The sequence below is a fragment of the Eleutherodactylus coqui genome, chromosome 1, assembly GCF_035609145.1.
Source record: "Eleutherodactylus coqui strain aEleCoq1 chromosome 1, aEleCoq1.hap1, whole genome shotgun sequence".
Classification (NCBI taxonomy): domain Eukaryota; kingdom Metazoa; phylum Chordata; class Amphibia; order Anura; family Eleutherodactylidae; genus Eleutherodactylus; species Eleutherodactylus coqui.
This window is the reverse complement of record NC_089837.1, coordinates 329,326,733-329,344,464: the sequence shown is the minus strand read 5'-3', so window position 1 is coordinate 329,344,464 and position 17,732 is coordinate 329,326,733. Positions and strand designations below refer to the sequence as shown.

Sequence of the window (17,732 nt, the reverse complement as noted above, 5' to 3'; positions counted from 1 at the left end):
GAATGGAGAGGGTCGGGGAAGAGCGAGGAGTGAAATCCCCTCCAGCCGCCGGCTGCGAGCCAACGTTACTCACTCCTGTGCAGCAGCATGGGAGCGAGTACATAAGAGGAGGAGCATCGGGCATCGTTTGCCCAACAGCCGTTCCGTGTAAGTAAATGGGGCTTCAGCTAACTTCAATGAATTAAACTCTAAAGGTTCAGATGAATTACATTTTAGGATACTGAAGGTTGATTGAATGAAGGTAGCTGCTCCCAAATCTTCCATTCATCCTGCAAGGATGCTGAATGATTCACTACTTTCTGATATTACCAAAGATTTCAAAAACAGCAACAACCACTCAGCTTGTGATCTCCTCCTCCACCTTCCCTGTAACAGAGAAGGAGAACGGTCATCAACAGCAATCAGCACCTGCAACGAAGCAGAACTGAGAGCTCACTTCACGCTCAGAGGAGATCACTACAGCTCCTCCTCATGGTTGGTAGGTTGGCACACTTTAGGATGCAGTTTCCCAAGTTAAACACTTTAGAAATGATCCCTGAAAGTATAGTCTTAACCTGCTATTCTCTGCATTGACTTCCCCCACCCTGCAGGCTACCACGTAGTATTGTGGAGAAGAACTTTAGTCCACCGCTCGCTTTCTCTCTGTTAGCTGTCCAGGCATCTAATACCAATATCCATGCGTACTGTATGGTATAGTGTAATATGGGAATCATTTCATTAACAGACCGGAGATTGGCGCTCAAGGAAAATAATTTGCATGTTCCCGGTGCGTTCTGGGAAGACTCGCCGCGGGCGGGCACATTGCTGGGTTTAGCTTGGTCTGGTGGCTCGGAGGACATTGCCACACCAGAGATTGGAGCTCGGGGAAGAGAACGTGCGGACCCGACATAATCTCGCAAGAGTTGTGCTGTCTTCCAGGTGCGCAAATCAAAGATGTGTCTGATCAAGACTCTTCAGTCTTTCAGACCACTACCCATTCCTACTGATACAAGTTGGGACAAATGACACTGCCCTAAAGGACCTTGCAACTATCTGCAGAGACTTTGAAGACCTCGGCAGGGAAATGAAGGAACTAGGAGCACAGGTGGTCTTGTCGTCCATCCTGCCAGTGGATGGCCACGGAGTAAGGAGATGGAACAGGACTCTACGGGTGAACAACTGACTACGTCGATGTTGCCGTCAGCAAAGATTTGGATTTCTAGACCATGGAGTGAATTACTCATATGATGAACTCCTTGCTAGAGATGGCTTGCAACTTACAAAGGCAGGTAAGCAAATACTTGACAGGTGCCTTGCTACACTCATCAGGAGAGCTTTAAGCTAGAACAATATGGGAAGGGAAGGGAAAGGCTAGGCAAAAATATACGACTAATTAATACATCTGAGAACCTTGCTATTAGAAGGCGAAAGAAAGATCAAAGACAAAAAAAATTCAGAAGGAAAGTAGAGGAGCAAGAGACACCTGTCACAAACTAAAATGCTTCAATACAAATTTGCACAGAGCATAGGAAACCAACAAGGCGAATTGGAGCCCCTAAGACAGGAAGAGAAATATGATGTCATAGGCATCACAGAAACGTGGTGGGATGATACACGATTGGAATACAAGGCTTGAAGGATGCAACCTTTTTATAAGAAACAGACCTAATAGAAGAGGAGCAGGCCTGAACGGCCGCTGTGTTGAGTGAATGGAGAGGGTCGGGGAAGAGCGAGGAGTGAAATCCCCTCCAGCCGCCCGCTGCGAGCCAACGTTACTCACTCCTGTGCAGCAGCATGGGAGCGAGTACATAAGAGGAGGAGCATCGGGCATCGTTTGCCCGACAGCCGTTCCGTGTAAGTAAATGGGGCTTCAGCTAACTTCAATGAATTAAACTCTAAAGGTTCAGATGAATTACATTTTAGGATACTGAAGGTTGATTGAATGAAGGTAGCTGCTCCCAAATCTTCCATTCATCCTGCAAGGATGCTGAATGATTCACTACTTTCTGATATTACCAAAGATTTCAAAAACAGCAACAACCACTCAGCTTGTGATCTCCTCCTCCACCTTCCCTGTAACAGAGAAGGAGAACGGTCATCAACAGCAATCAGCACCTGCAACGAAGCAGAACTGAGAGCTCACTTCACGCTCAGAGGAGATCACTACAGCTCCTCCTCGTGGTTGGTAGGTTGGCACACTTTAGGATGCAGTTTCCCAAGTTAAACACTTTAGAAATAATCCCTGAAAGTATAGTCTTAACCTGCTATTCTCTGCATTGACTTCCCCCACCCTGCAGGCTACCACGTAGTATTGTGGAGAAGAACTTTAGTCCACCGCTCGCTTTCTCTCTGTTAGCTGTCCAGGCATCTAATACCAATATCCATGCGTACTGTATGGTATAGTGTAATATGGGAATCATTTCATTAACAGACCGGAGATTGGCGCTTAAGGAAAATAATTTGCATGTTCCCGGTGCGTTCTGGGAGGACTCGACGCGGGCGGGCACATTGCTGGGTTTAGCTTGGTCTGATGGCTCGGAGGACATCGCCACACCAGAGATTGGAGCTCGGGGAAGAGAATGTGCAGACCTGACATAATCTCGCAAGAGTTGTGCTGTCTTCCAGGTGCGCAAATCAAAGATGTGTCTGATCAAGACTCTTCAGTCTTTCAGACCACTACCCATTCCTACTGATACAAGTTGGGACAAATGACACTGCCCAAAAGGTCCTTGCAACTATCTGCAGAGACTTTGAAGACCTCGGCAGGGAAATGAAGGAACTAGGAGCACAGGTGGTCTTGTCGTCCATCCTGCCAGTGGATGGCCACGGAGTAAGGAGATGGAACAGGACTCTACGGGTGAACAACTGACTACGTCGATGTTGCCGTCAGCAAAGATTTGGATTTCTAGACCATGGAGTGAATTACTCATATGATGAACTCCTTGCTAGAGATGGCTTGCAACTTACAAAGGCAGGTAAGCAAATACTTGACAGGTGCCTTGCTACACTCATCAGGAGAGCTTTAAGCTAGAACAATATGGGAAGGGAAGGGAAAGGCTAGGCAAAAATATACGACTAATTAATACATCTGAGAACCTTGCTATTAGAAGGGGAAAGAAAGATCAAAGACAAAAAAAATTCAGAAGGAAAGTAGAGGAGCAAGAGACACCTGTCACAAACTAAAATGCTTCAATACAAATGCACAGAGCATAGGAAACCAACAAGGCGAATTGGAGCCCCTAAGACAGGAAGAGAAATATGATGTCATAGGCATCACAGAAACGTGGTGGGATGATACACGATTGGAATACAAGGCTTGAAGGATGCAACCTTTTTATAAGAAACAGACCTAATAGAAGAGGAGCAGGCCTGAACGGCCGCTGTGTTGAGTGAATGGAGAGGGTCGGGGAAGAGCAAGGAGTGAAATCCCCTCCAGCCGCCGGCTGCGAGCCAACGTTACTCACTCCTGTGCAGCAGCATGGGAGCGAGTACATAAGAGGAGGAGCATCGGGCATCGTTTGCCCAACAGCCGTTCCGTGTAAGTAAATGGGGCTTCAGCTAACTTCAATGAATTAAACTCTAAGGGTTCAGATGAATTACATTTTAGAATACTGAAGGTTGATTGAATGAAGGTAGCTGCTCCCAAATCTTCCATTCATCCTGCAAGGATGCTGAATGATTCACTACTTTCTGATATTACCAAAGATTTCAAAAACAGCAACAACCACTCAGCTTGTGATCTCCTCCTCCACCTTCCCTGTAACAGAGAAGGAGAACGGTCATCAACAGCAATCAGCACCTACAACGAAGCAGAACTGAGAGCTCACTTCACGCTCAGAAGAGATCACTACAGCTCCTCCTCGTGGTTGGTAGGTTGGCACACTTTAGGATGCAGTTTCCCAAGTTAAACACTTTAGAAATGATCCCTGAAAGTATAGTCTTAACCTGCTATTCTCTGCATTGACTTCCCCCACCCTGCAGGCTACCACGTAGTATTGTGGAGAAGAACTTTAGTCCACCGCTCGCTTTCTCTCTGTTAGCTGTCCAGGCATCTAATACCAATATCCATGCGTACTGTATGGTATAGTGTAATATGGGAATCATTTCATTAACAGACCGGAGATTGGCGCTCAAGGAAAATAATTTGCATGTTCCCGGTGCGTTCTGGGAAGACTCGCCGCGGGCGGGCACATTGCTGGGTTTAGCTTGGTCTGGTGGCTCGGAGGACATCGCCACACCAGAGATTGGAGCTCGGGGAAGAGAACGTGCAGACCCGACATAATCTCGCAAGAGTTGTGCTGTCTTCCAGGTGCGCAAATCAAAGATGTGTCTGATCAAGACTCTTCAGTCTTTCAGACCACTACCCATTCCTACTGATACAAGTTGGGACAAATGACACTGCCCAAAAGGTCCTTGCAACTATCTGCAGAGACTTTGAAGACCTCGGCAGGGAAATGAAGGAACTAGGAGCACAGGTGGTCTTGTCGTCCATCCTGCCAGTGGATGGCCACGGAGTAAGGAGATGGAACAGGACTCTACGGGTGAACAACTGACTACGTCGATGTTGCCGTCAGCAAAGATTTGGATTTCTAGACCATGGAGTGAATTACTCATATGATGAACTCCTTGCTAGAGATGGCTTGCAACTTACAAAGGCAGGTAAGCAAATACTTGACAGGTGCCTTGCTACACTCATCAGGAGAGCTTTAAGCTAGAACAATATGGGAAGGGAAGGGAAAGGCTAGGCAAAAATATACGACTAATTAATACATCTGAGAACCTTGCTATTAGAAGGGGAAAGAAAGATCAAAGACAAAAAAAATTCAGAAGGAAAGTAGAGGAGCAAGAGACACCTGTCACAAACTAAAATGCTTCAATACAAATGCACAGAGCATAGGAAACCAACAAGGCGAATTGGAGCCCCTAAGACAGGAAGAGAAATATGATGTCATAGGCATCACAGAAACATGGTGGGATGATACACGATTGGAATACAAGGCTTGAAGGATGCAACCTTTTTATAAGAAACAGACCTAATAGAAGAGGAGCAGGCCTGAACGGCCGCTGTGTTGAGTGAATGGAGAGGGTCGGGGAAGAGCAAGGAGTGAAATCCCCTCCAGCCGCCGGCTGCGAGCCAACGTTACTCACTCCTGTGCAGCAGCATGGGAGCGAGTACATAAGAGGAGGAGCATCGGGCATCGTTTGCCCAACAGCCGTTCCGTGTAAGTAAATGGGGCTTCAGCTAACTTCAATGAATTAAACTCTAAGGGTTCAGATGAATTACATTTTAGAATACTGAAGGTTGATTGAATGAAGGTAGCTGCTCCCAAATCTTCCATTCATCCTGCAAGGATGCTGAATGATTCACTACTTTCTGATATTACCAAAGATTTCAAAAACAGCAACAACCACTCAGCTTGTGATCTCCTCCTCCACCTTCCCTGTAACAGAGAAGGAGAACGGTCATCAACAGCAATCAGCACCTACAACGAAGCAGAACTGAGAGCTCACTTCACGCTCAGAGGAGATCACTACAGCTCCTCCTCGTGGTTGGTAGGTTGGCACACTTTAGGATGCAGTTTCCCAAGTTAAACACTTTAGAAATGATCCCTGAAAGTATAGTCTTAACCTGCTATTCTCTGCATTGACTTCCCCCACCCTGCAGGCTACCACGTAGTATTGTGGAGAAGAACTTTAGTCCACCGCTCGCTTTCTCTCTGTTAGCTGTCCAGGCATCTAATACCAATATCCATGCGTACTGTATGGTATAGTGTAATATGGGAATCATTTCATTAACAGACCGGAGATTGGCGCTCAAGGAAAATAATTTGCATGTTCCCGGTGCGTTCTGGGAAGACTCGCCGCGGGCGGGCACATTGCTGGGTTTAGCTTGGTCTGGTGGCTCGGAGGACATCGCCACACCAGAGATTGGAGCTCGGGGAAGAGAACGTGCAGACCCGACATAATCTCGCAAGAGTTGTGCTGTCTTCCAGGTGCGCAAATCAAAGATGTGTCTGATCAAGACTCTTCAGTCTTTCAGACCACTACCCATTCCTACTGATACAAGTTGGGACAAATGACACTGCCCAAAAGGACCTTGCAACTATCTGCAGAGACTTTGAAGACCTCGGCAGGAAAATGAAGGAACTAGGAGCACAGGTGGTCTTGTCGTCCATCCTGCCAGTGGATGGCCACGGAGTAAGGAGATGGAACAGGACTCTACGGGTGAACAACTGACTACGTCGATGTTGCCGTCAGCAAAGATTTGGATTTGTAGACCATGGAGTGAATTACTCATATGATGAACTCCTTGCTAGAGATGGCTTGCAACTTACAAAGGCAGGTAAGCAAATACTTGACAGGTGCCTTGCTACACTCATCAGGAGAGCTTTAAGCTAGAACAATATGGGAAGGGAAGGGAAAGGCTAGGCAAAAATATACGACTAATTAATACATCTGAGAACCTTGCTATTAGAAGGGGAAAGAAAGATCAAAGACAAAAAAAATTCAGAAGGAAAGTAGAGGAGCAAGAGACACCTGTCACAAACTAAAATGCTTCAATACAAATGCACAGAGCATAGGAAACCAACAAGGCGAATTGGAGCCCCTAAGACAGGAAGAGAAATATGATGTCATAGGCATCACAGAAACGTGGTGGGATGATACACGATTGGAATATAAGGCTTGAAGGATGCAACCTTTTTATAAGAAACAGACCTAATAGAAGAGGAGCAGGCCTGAACGGCCGCTGTGTTGAGTGAATGGAGAGGGTCGGGGAAGAGCGAGGAGTGAAATCCCCTCCAGCCGCCCGCTGCGAGCCAACGTTACTCACTCCTGTGCAGCAACATGGGAGCGAGTACATAAGAGGAGGAGCATCGGGCATCGTTTGCCCGACAGCCGTTCCCTGTAAGTAAATGGGGCTTCAGCTAACTTCAATGAATTAAACTCTAAAGGTTCAGATGAATTACATTTTAGGATACTGAAGGTTGATTGAATGAAGGTAGCTGCTCCCAAATCTTCCATTCATCCTGCAAGGATGCTGAATGATTCACTACTTTCTGATATTACCAAAGATTTCAAAAACAGCAACAACCACTCAGCTTGTGATCTCCTCCTCCACCTTCCCTGTAACAGAGAAGGAGAACGGTCATCAACAGCAATCAGCACCTGCAACGAAGCAGAACTGAGAGCTCACTTCACGCTCAGAGGAGATCACTACAGCTCCTCCTCGTGGTTGGTAGGTTGGCACACTTGTAGGATGCAGTTTCCCAAGTTAAACACTTTAGAAATGATCCCTGAAAGTATAGTCTTAACCTGCTATTCTCTGCATTGACTTCCCCCACCCTGCAGGCTACCACGTAGTATTGTGGAGAAGAACTTTAGTCCACCGCTCGCTTTCTCTCTGTTAGCTGTCCAGGCATCTAATACCAATATCCATGCGTACTGTATGGTATAGTGTAATATGGGAATCATTTCATTAACAGACCGGAGATTGGCGCTCAAGGAAAATAATTTGCATGTTCCCGGTGCGTTCTGGGAAGACTCGCCGCGGGCGGGCACATTGCTGGGTTTAGCTTGGTCTGGTGGCTCGGAGGACATCGCCACACCAGAGATTGGAGCTCGGGGAAGAGAATGTGCAGACCTGACATAATCTCGCAAGAGTTGTGCTGTCTTCCAGGTGCGCAAATCAAAGATGTGTCTGATCAAGACTCTTCAGTCTTTCAGACCACTACCCATTCCTACTGATACAAGTTGGGACAAATGACACTGCCCAAAAGGACCTTGCAACTATCTGCAGAGACTTTGAAGACCTCGGCAGGGAAATGAAGGAACTAGGAGCACAGGTGGTCTTGTCGTCCATCCTGCCAGTGGATGGCCACGGAGTAAGGAGATGGAACAGGACTCTACGGGTGAACAACTGACTACGTCGATGTTGCCGTCAGCAAAGATTTGGATTTCTAGACCATGGAGTGAATTACTCATATGATGAACTCCTTGCTAGAGATGGCTTGCAACTTACAAAGGCAGGTAAGCAAATACTTGACAGGTGCCTTGCTACACTCATCAGGAGAGCTTTAAGCTAGAACAATATGGGAAGGGAAGGGAAAGGCTAGGCAAAAATATACGACTAATTAATACATCTGAGAACCTTGCTATTAGAAGGGGAAAGAAAGATCAAAGACAAAAAAAATTCAGAAGGAAAGTAGAGGAGCAAGAGACACCTGTCACAAACTAAAATGCTTCAATACAAATGCACAGAGCATAGGAAACCAACAAGGCGAATTGGAGCCCCTAAGACAGGAAGAGAAATATGATGTCATAGGCATCACAGAAACGTGGTGGGATGATACACGATTGGAATACAAGGCTTGAAGGATGCAACCTTTTTATAAGAAACAGACCTAATAGAAGAGGAGCAGGCCTGAACGGCCGCTGTGTTGAGTGAATGGAGAGGGTCGGGGAAGAGCGAGGAGTGAAATCCCCTCCAGCGGCTCGCTGCGAGCCAACGTTACTCACTCCTGTGCAGCAGCATGGGAGCGAGTACATAAGAGGAGAAGCATCGTTTGCCCGACAGCCGTTCCGTGTAAGTAAATGGGGCTTCAGCTAACTTCAATGAATTAAACTCTAAAGGTTCAGATGAATTACATTTTAGGATACTGAAGGTTGATTGAATGAAGGTAGCTGCTCCCAAATCTTCCATTCATCCTGCAAGGATGCTGAATGATTCACTACTTTCTGATATTACTAAAGATTTCAAAAACAGCAACAACCACTCAGCTTGTGATCTCCTCCTCCACCTTCCCTGTAACAGAGAAGGAGAACGGTCATCAACAGCAATCAGCACCTGCAACGAAGCAGAACTGAGAGCTCACTTCACGCTCAGAGGAGATCACTACAGCTCCTCCTCGTGGTTGGTAGGTTGGCACACTTTAGGATGCAGTTTCCCAAGTTAAACACTTTAGAAATGATCCCTGAAAGTATAGTCTTAACCTGCTATTCTCTGCATTGACTTCCCCCACCCTGCAGGCTACCACGTAGTATTGTGGAGAAGAACTTTAGTCCACCGCTCGCTTTCTCTCTGTTAGCTGTCCAGGCATCTAATACCAATATCCATGCGTACTGTATGGTATAGTGTAATATGGGAATCATTTCATTAACAGACCGGAGATTGGCGCTCAAGGAAAATAATTTGCATGTTCCCGGTGCGTTCTGGGAAGACTCGCCGCGGGCGGGCACATTGCTGGGTTTAGCTTGGTCTGGTGGCTCGGAGGACATCGCCACACCAGAGATTGGAGCTCGGGGAAGAGAATGTGCAGACCTGACATAATCTCGCAAGAGTTGTGCTGTCTTCCAGGTGCGCAAATCAAAGATGTGTCTGATCAAGACTCTTCAGTCTTTCAGACCACTACCCATTCCTACTGATACAAGTTGGGACAAATGACACTGCCCAAAAGGACCTTGCAACTATCTGCAGAGACTTTGAAGACCTCGGCAGGGAAATGAAGGAACTAGGAGCACAGGTGGTCTTGTCGTCCATCCTGCCAGTGGATGGCCACGGAGTAAGGAGATGGAACAGGACTCTACGGGTGAACAACTGACTACGTCGATGTTGCCGTCAGCAAAGATTTGGATTTCTAGACCATGGAGTGAATTACTCATATGATGAACTCCTTGCTAGAGATGGCTTGCAACTTACAAAGGCAGGTAAGCAAATACTTGACAGGTGCCTTGCTACACTCATCAGGAGAGCTTTAAGCTAGAACAATATGGGAAGGGAAGGGAAAGGCTAGGCAAAAATATACGACTAATTAATACATCTGAGAACCTTGCTATTAGAAGGGGAAAGAAAGATCAAAGACAAAAAAAATTCAGAAGGAAAGTAGAGGAGCAAGAGACACCTGTCACAAACTAAAATGCTTCAATACAAATGCACAGAGCATAGGAAACCAACAAGGCGAATTGGAGCCCCTAAGACAGGAAGAGAAATATGATGTCATAGGCATCACAGAAACGTGGTGGGATGATACACGATTGGAATACAAGGCTTGAAGGATGCAACCTTTTTATAAGAAACAGACCTAATAGAAGAGGAGCAGGCCTGAACGGCCGCTGTGTTGAGTGAATGGAGAGGGTCGGGGAAGAGCGAGGAGTGAAATCCCCTCCAGCCGCCCGCTGCGAGCCAACGTTACTCACTCCTGTGCAGCAGCATGGGAGCGAGTACATAAGAGGAGGAGCATCGGGCATCGTTTGCCCAACAGCCGTTCCGTGTAAGTAAATGGGGCTTCAGCTAACTTCAATGAATTAAACTCTAAAGGTTCAGATGAATTACATTTTAGGATACTGAAGGTTGATTGAATGAAGGTAGCTGCTCCCAAATCTTCCATTCATCCTGCAAGGATGCTGAATGATTCACTACTTTCTGATATTACCAAAGATTTCAAAAACAGCAACAACCACTCAGCTTGTGATCTCCTCCTCCACCTTCCCTGTAACAGAGAAGGAGAACAGTCATCAACAGCAATCAGCACCTGCAACAAAGCAGAACTGAGAGCTCACTTCACGCTCAGAGGAGATCACTACAGCTCCTCCTCGTGGTTGGTAGGTTGGCACACTTTAGGATGCAGTTTCCCAAGTTAAACACTTTAGAAATGATCCCTGAAAGTATAGTCTTAACCTGCTATTCTCTGCATTGACTTCCCCCACCCTGCAGGCTACCACGTAGTATTGTGGAGAAGAACTTTAGTCCACCGCTCGCTTTCTCTCTGTTAGCTGTCCAGGCATCTAATACCAATATCCATGCGTACTGTATGGTATAGTGTAATATGGGAATCATTTCATTAACAGACCGGAGATTGGCGCTCAAGGAAAATAATTTGCATGTTCCCGGTGCGTTCTGGGAAGACTCGCCGCGGGCGGGCACATTGCTGGGTTTAGCTTGGTCTGGTGGCTCGGAGGACATCGCCACACCAGAGATTGGAGCTCGGGGAAGAGAATGTGCAGACCTGACATAATCTCGCAAGAGTTGTGCTGTCTTCCAGGTGCGCAAATCAAAGATGTGTCTGATCAAGACTCTTCAGTCTTTCAGACCACTACCCATTCCTACTGATACAAGTTGGGACAAATGACACTGCCCAAAAGGACCTTGCAACTATCTGCAGAGACTTTGAAGACCTCGGCAGGGAAATGAAGGAACTAGGAGCACAGGTGGTCTTGTCGTCCATCCTGCCAGTGGATGGCCACGGAGTAAGGAGATGGAACAGGACTCTACGGGTGAACAACTGACTACGTCGATGTTGCCGTCAGCAAAGATTTGGATTTCTAGACCATGGAGTGAATTACTCATATGATGAACTCCTTGCTAGAGATGGCTTGCAACTTACAAAGGCAGGTAAGCAAATACTTGACAGGTGCCTTGCTACACTCATCAGGAGAGCTTTAAGCTAGAACAATATGGGAAGGGAAGGGAAAGGCTAGGCAAAAATATACGACTAATTAATACATCTGAGAACCTTGCTATTAGAAGGGGAAAGAAAGATCAAAGACAAAAAAAATTCAGAAGGAAAGTAGAGGAGCAAGAGACACCTGTCACAAACTAAAATGCTTCAATACAAATGCACAGAGCATAGGAAACCAACAAGGCGAATTGGAGCCCCTAAGACAGGAAGAGAAATATGATGTCATAGGCATCACAGAAACGTGGTGGGATGATACACGATTGGAATACAAGGCTTGAAGGATGCAACCTTTTTATAAGAAACAGACCTAATAGAAGAGGAGCAGGCCTGAACGGCCGCTGTGTTGAGTGAATGGAGAGGGTCGGGGAAGAGCGAGGAGTGAAATCCCCTCCAGCGGCTCGCTGCGAGCCAACGTTACTCACTCCTGTGCAGCAGCATGGGAGCGAGTACATAAGAGGAGGAGCATCGTTTGCCCGACAGCCGTTCCGTGTAAGTAAATGGGGCTTCAGCTAACTTCAATGAATTAAACTCTAAAGGTTCAGATGAATTACATTTTAGGATACTGAAGGTTGATTGAATGAAGGTAGCTGCTCCCAAATCTTCCATTCATCCTGCAAGGATGCTGAATGATTCACTACTTTCTGATATTACCAAAGATTTCAAAAACAGCAACAACCACTCAGCTTGTGATCTCCTCCTCCACCTTCCCTGTAACAGAGAAGGAGAACAGTCATCAACAGCAATCAGCACCTGCAACAAAGCAGAACTGAGAGCTCACTTCACGCTCAGAGGAGATCACTACAGCTCCTCCTCGTGGTTGGTAGGTTGGCACACTTTAGGATGCAGTTTCCCAAGTTAAACACTTTAGAAATGATCCCTGAAAGTATAGTCTTAACCTGCTATTCTCTGCATTGACTTCCCCCACCCTGCAGGCTACCACGTAGTATTGTGGAGAAGAACTTTAGTCCACCGCTCGCTTTCTCTCTGTTAGCTGTCCAGGCATCTAATACCAATATCCATGCGTACTGTATGGTATAGTGTAATATGGGAATCATTTCATTAACAGACCGGAGATTGGCGCTCAAGGAAAATAATTTGCATGTTCCCGGTGCGTTCTGGGAAGACTCGCCGCGGGCGGGCACATTGCTGGGTTTAGCTTGGTCTGGTGGCTCGGAGGACATCGCCACACCAGAGATTGGAGCTCGGGGAAGAGAATGTGCAGACCTGACATAATCTCGCAAGAGTTGTGCTGTCTTCCAGGTGCGCAAATCAAAGATGTGTCTGATCAAGACTCTTCAGTCTTTCAGACCACTACCCATTCCTACTGATACAAGTTGGGACAAATGACACTGCCCAAAAGGACCTTGCAACTATCTGCAGAGACTTTGAAGACCTCGGCAGGGAAATGAAGGAACTAGGAGCACAGGTGGTCTTGTCGTCCATCCTGCCAGTGGATGGCCACGGAGTAAGGAGATGGAACAGGACTCTACGGGTGAACAACTGACTACGTCGATGTTGCCGTCAGCAAAGATTTGGATTTCTAGACCATGGAGTGAATTACTCATATGATGAACTCCTTGCTAGAGATGGCTTGCAACTTACAAAGGCAGGTAAGCAAATACTTGACAGGTGCCTTGCTACACTCATCAGGAGAGCTTTAAGCTAGAACAATATGGGAAGGGAAGGGAAAGGCTAGGCAAAAATATACGACTAATTAATACATCTGAGAACCTTGCTATTAGAAGGGGAAAGAAAGATCAAAGACAAAAAAAATTCAGAAGGAAAGTAGAGGAGCAAGAGACACCTGTCACAAACTAAAATGCTTCAATACAAATGCACAGAGCATAGGAAACCAACAAGGCGAATTGGAGCCCCTAAGACAGGAAGAGAAATATGATGTCATAGGCATCACAGAAACGTGGTGGGATGATACACGATTGGAATACAAGGCTTGAAGGATGCAACCTTTTTATAAGAAACAGACCTAATAGAAGAGGAGCAGGCCTGAACGGCCGCTGTGTTGAGTGAATGGAGAGGGTCGGGGAAGAGCGAGGAGTGAAATCCCCTCCAGCCGCCCGCTGCGAGCCAACGTTACTCACTCCTGTGCAGCAGCATGGGAGCGAGTACATAAGAGGAGGAGCATCGGGCATCGTTTGCCCAACAGCCGTTCCGTGTAAGTAAATGGGGCTTCAGCTAACTTCAATGAATTAAACTCTAAAGGTTCAGATGAATTACATTTTAGGATACTGAAGGTTGATTGAATGAAGGTAGCTGCTCCCAAATCTTCCATTCATCCTGCAAGGATGCTGAATGATTCACTACTTTCTGATATTACTAAAGATTTCAAAAACAGCAACAACCACTCAGCTTGTGATCTCCTCCTCCACCTTCCCTGTAACAGAGAAGGAGAACGGTCATCAACAGCAATCAGCACCTGCAACGAAGCAGAACTGAGAGCTCACTTCACGCTCAGAGGAGCTCACTTCACGCTCAGAGGAGATCACTACAGCTCCTCCTCGTGGTTGGTAGGTTGGCACACTTTAGGATGCAGTTTCCCAAGTTAAACACTTTAGAAATGATCCCTGAAAGTATAGTCTTAACCTGCTATTCTCTGCATTGACTTCCCCCACCCTGCAGGCTACCACGTAGTATTGTGGAGAAGAACTTTAGTCCACCGCTCGCTTTCTCTCGGTTAGCTGTCCAGGCATCTAATACCAATATCCATGCGTACTGTATGGTATAGTGTAATATGGGAATCATTTCATTAACAGACCGGAGATTGGCGCTCAAGGAAAATAATTTGCATGTTCCCGGTGCGTTCTGGGAAGACTCGCCGCGGGCGGGCACATTGCTGGGTTTAGCTTGGTCTGGTGGCTCGGAGGACATCGCCACGCCAGAGATTGGAGCTCGGGGAAGAGAATGTGCAGACCTGACATAATCTCGCAAGAGTTGTGCTGTCTTCCAGGTGCGCAAATCAAAGATGTGTCTGATCAAGACTCTTCAGTCTTTCAGACCACTACCCATTCCTACTGATACAAGTTGGGACAAATGACACTGCCCAAAAGGACCTTGCAACTATCTGCAGAGACTTTGAAGACCTCGGCAGGGAAATGAAGGAACTAGGAGCACAGGTGGTCTTGTCGTCCATCCTGCCAGTGGATGGCCACGGAGTAAGGAGATGGAACAGGACTCTACGGGTGAACAACTGACTACGTCGATGTTGCCGTCAGCAAAGATTTGGATTTCTAGACCATGGAGTGAATTACTCATATGATGAACTCCTTGCTAGAGATGGCTTGCAACTTACAAAGGCAGGTAAGCAAATACTTGACAGGTGCCTTGCTACACTCATCAGGAGAGCTTTAAGCTAGAACAATATGGGAAGGGAAGGGAAAGGCTAGGCAAAAATATACGACTAATTAATACATCTGAGAACCTTGCTATTAGAAGGGGAAAGAAAGATCAAAGACAAAAAAAATTCAGAAGGAAAGTAGAGGAGCAAGAGACACCTGTCACAAACTAAAATGCTTCAATACAAATGCACAGAGCATAGGAAACCAACAAGGCGAATTGGAGCCCCTAAGACAGGAAGAGAAATATGATGTCATAGGCATCACAGAAACGTGGTGGGATGATACACGATTGGAATACAAGGCTTGAAGGATGCAACCTTTTTATAAGAAACAGACCTAATAGAAGAGGAGCAGGCCTGAACGGCCGCTGTGTTGAGTGAATGGAGAGGGTCGGGGAAGAGCGAGGAGTGAAATCCCCTCCAGCCGCCCGCTGCGAGCCAACGTTACTCACTCCTGTGCAGCAGCATGGGAGCGAGTACATAAGAGGAGGAGCATCGGGCATCGTTTGCCCGACAGCCGTTCCGTGTAAGTAAATGGGGCTTCAGCTAACTTCAATGAATTAAACTCTAAAGGTTCAGATGAATTACATTTTAGGATACTGAAGGTTGATTGAATGAAGGTAGCTGCTCCCAAATCTTCCATTCATCCTGCAAGGATGCTGAATGATTCACTACTTTCTGATATTACCAAAGATTTCAAAAACAGCAACAACCACTCAGCTTGTGATCTCCTCCTCCACCTTCCCTGTAACAGAGAAGGAGAACGGTCATCAACAGCAATCAGCACCTGCAACAAAGCAGAACTGAGAGCTCACTTCACGCTCAGAGGAGATCACTACAGCTCCTCCTCGTGGTTGGTAGGTTGGCACACTTTAGGATGCAGTTTCCCAAGTTAAACACTTTAGAAATGATCCCTGAAAGTATAGTCTTAACCTGCTATTCTCTGCATTGACTTCCCCCACCCTGCAGGCTACCACGTAGTATTGTGGAGAAGAACTTTAGTCCACCGCTCGCTTTCTCTCTGTTAGCTGTCCAGGCATCTAATACCAATATCCATGCGTACTGTATGGTATAGTGTAATATGGGAATCATTTCATTAACAGACCGGAGATTGGCGCTCAAGGAAAATAATTTGCATGTTCCCGGTGCGTTCTGGGAAGACTCGCCGCAGGCGGGCACATTGCTGGGTTTAGCTTGGTCTGGTGGCTCGGAGGACATCGCCACACCAGAGATTGGAGCTCGGGGAAGAGAATGTGCAGACCTGACATAATCTCGCAAGAGTTGTGCTGTCTTCCAGGTGCGCAAATCAAAGATGTGTCTGATCAAGACTCTTCAGTCTTTCAGACCACTACCCATTCCTACTGATACAAGTTGGGACAAATGACACTGCCCAAAAGGACCTTGCAACTATCTGCAGAGACTTTGAAGACCTCGGCAGGGAAATGAAGGAACTAGGAGCACAGGTGGTCTTGTCGTCCATCCTGCCAGTGGATGGCCACGGAGTAAGGAGATGGAACAGGACTCTACGGGTGAACAACTGACTACGTCGATGTTGCCGTCAGCAAAGATTTGGATTTCTAGACCATGGAGTGAATTACTCATATGATGAACTCCTTGCTAGAGATGGCTTGCAACTTACAAAGGCAGGTAAGCAAATACTTGACAGGTGCCTTGCTACACTCATCAGGAGAGCTTTAAGCTAGAACAATATGGGAAGGGAAGGGAAAGGCTAGGCAAAAATATACGACTAATTAATACATCTGAGAACCTTGCTATTAGAAGGGGAAAGAAAGATCAAAGACAAAAATAATTCAGAAGGAAAGTAGAGGAGCAAGAGACACCTGTCACAAACTAAAATGCTTCAATACAAATGCACAGAGCATAGGAAACCAACAAGGCGAATTGGAGCCCCTAAGACAGGAAGAGAAATATGATGTCATAGGCATCACAGAAACGTGGTGGGATGATACACGATTGGAATACAAGGCTTGAAGGATGCAACCTTTTTATAAGAAACAGACCTAATAGAAGAGGAGCAGGCCTGAACGGCCGCTGTGTTGAGTGAATGGAGAGGGTCGGGGAAGAGCGAGGAGTGAAATCCCCTCCAGCCGCCCGCTGCGAGCCAACGTTACTCACTCCTGTGCAGCAGCATGGGAGCGAGTACATAAGAGGAGGAGCATCGGGCATCGTTTGCCCGACAGCCGTTCCGTGTAAGTAAATGGGGCTTCAGCTAACTTCAATGAATTAAACTCTAAAGGTTCAGATGAATTACATTTTAGGATACTGAAGGTTGATTGAATGAAGGTAGCTGCTCCCAAATCTTCCATTCATCCTGCAAGGATGCTGAATGATTCACTACTTTCTGATATTACTAAAGATTTCAAAAACAGCAACAACCACTCAGCTTGTGATCTCCTCCTCCACCTTCCCTGTAACAGAGAAGGAGAACGGTCATCAACAGCAATCAGCACCTGCAACGAAGCAGAACTGAGAGCTCACTTCACGCTCAGAGGAGATCACTACAGCTCCTCCTCGTGGTTGGTAGGTTAGCACACTTTAGCATGTAGTTTCCCAAGTTAAACACTTTAGAAATGATCCCTGAAAGCATAGTCTTAACCTGCTATTCTCTGCATTGACTTCCCCCACCCTGCAGGCTACCACGTAGTATTGTGGAGAAGAACTTTAGTCCACCGCTCGCTTTCTCTCTGTTAGCTGTCCAGGCATCTAATACCAATATCCATGCGTACTGTATGGTATAGTGTAATATGGGAATCATTTCATTAACAGACCGGAGATTGGCGCTCAAGGAAAATAATTTGCATGTTCCCGGTGCGTTCTGGGAAGACTCGCCGCGGGCGGGCACATTGCTGGGTTTAGCTGGGTCTGGTGGCTCGGAGGACATCGCCACACCAGAGATTGGAGCTCGGGGAAGAGAATGTGCAGAC

At 46.6% G+C, this 17,732-nt stretch overlaps 10 non-coding genes and 1 pseudogene across 10 annotated transcripts; all 11 read right to left on the bottom strand.

Annotated features, from left to right (window-relative positions):
* Window positions 1-332: 332 nt before the first annotated feature.
* On the bottom strand, window positions 333-551 carry LOC136592988 (small nucleolar RNA U3). The gene has a single exon (XR_010788157.1). It is a non-coding gene; the product is annotated as a small nucleolar RNA U3 (small nucleolar RNA).
* Window positions 552-2,018: 1,467 nt separating this feature from the next.
* Window positions 2,019-2,237, bottom strand: LOC136593293 (small nucleolar RNA U3). Its single transcript, XR_010788222.1, has one exon. It is a non-coding gene; the product is annotated as a small nucleolar RNA U3 (small nucleolar RNA).
* A 1,465-nt stretch (window positions 2,238-3,702) lies between these two features.
* On the bottom strand, window positions 3,703-3,921 carry LOC136593271 (small nucleolar RNA U3). The gene has a single exon (XR_010788220.1). It is a non-coding gene; the product is annotated as a small nucleolar RNA U3 (small nucleolar RNA).
* A 1,465-nt stretch (window positions 3,922-5,386) lies between these two features.
* Window positions 5,387-5,605, bottom strand: LOC136592867 (small nucleolar RNA U3). The gene has a single exon (XR_010788146.1). It is a non-coding gene; the product is annotated as a small nucleolar RNA U3 (small nucleolar RNA).
* A 1,465-nt stretch (window positions 5,606-7,070) lies between these two features.
* Window positions 7,071-7,290, bottom strand: LOC136593066 (small nucleolar RNA U3). The gene has a single exon (XR_010788163.1). It is a non-coding gene; the product is annotated as a small nucleolar RNA U3 (small nucleolar RNA).
* A 1,458-nt stretch (window positions 7,291-8,748) lies between these two features.
* LOC136592633 (small nucleolar RNA U3) lies at window positions 8,749-8,967 on the bottom strand. Its single transcript, XR_010788119.1, has one exon. It is a non-coding gene; the product is annotated as a small nucleolar RNA U3 (small nucleolar RNA).
* Window positions 8,968-10,432: 1,465 nt separating this feature from the next.
* LOC136592900 (small nucleolar RNA U3) lies at window positions 10,433-10,651 on the bottom strand. Its single transcript, XR_010788149.1, has one exon. It is a non-coding gene; the product is annotated as a small nucleolar RNA U3 (small nucleolar RNA).
* Window positions 10,652-12,109: 1,458 nt separating this feature from the next.
* On the bottom strand, window positions 12,110-12,328 carry LOC136592889 (small nucleolar RNA U3). Its single transcript, XR_010788148.1, has one exon. It is a non-coding gene; the product is annotated as a small nucleolar RNA U3 (small nucleolar RNA).
* Window positions 12,329-13,793: 1,465 nt separating this feature from the next.
* Window positions 13,794-14,033, bottom strand: LOC136593705 (small nucleolar RNA U3; annotated as a pseudogene).
* Window positions 14,034-15,498: 1,465 nt separating this feature from the next.
* LOC136594790 (small nucleolar RNA U3) lies at window positions 15,499-15,717 on the bottom strand. The gene has a single exon (XR_010788612.1). It is a non-coding gene; the product is annotated as a small nucleolar RNA U3 (small nucleolar RNA).
* A 1,465-nt stretch (window positions 15,718-17,182) lies between these two features.
* Window positions 17,183-17,401, bottom strand: LOC136593133 (small nucleolar RNA U3). The gene has a single exon (XR_010788173.1). It is a non-coding gene; the product is annotated as a small nucleolar RNA U3 (small nucleolar RNA).
* Between the last annotated feature and the right edge of the window lie 331 nt (window positions 17,402-17,732).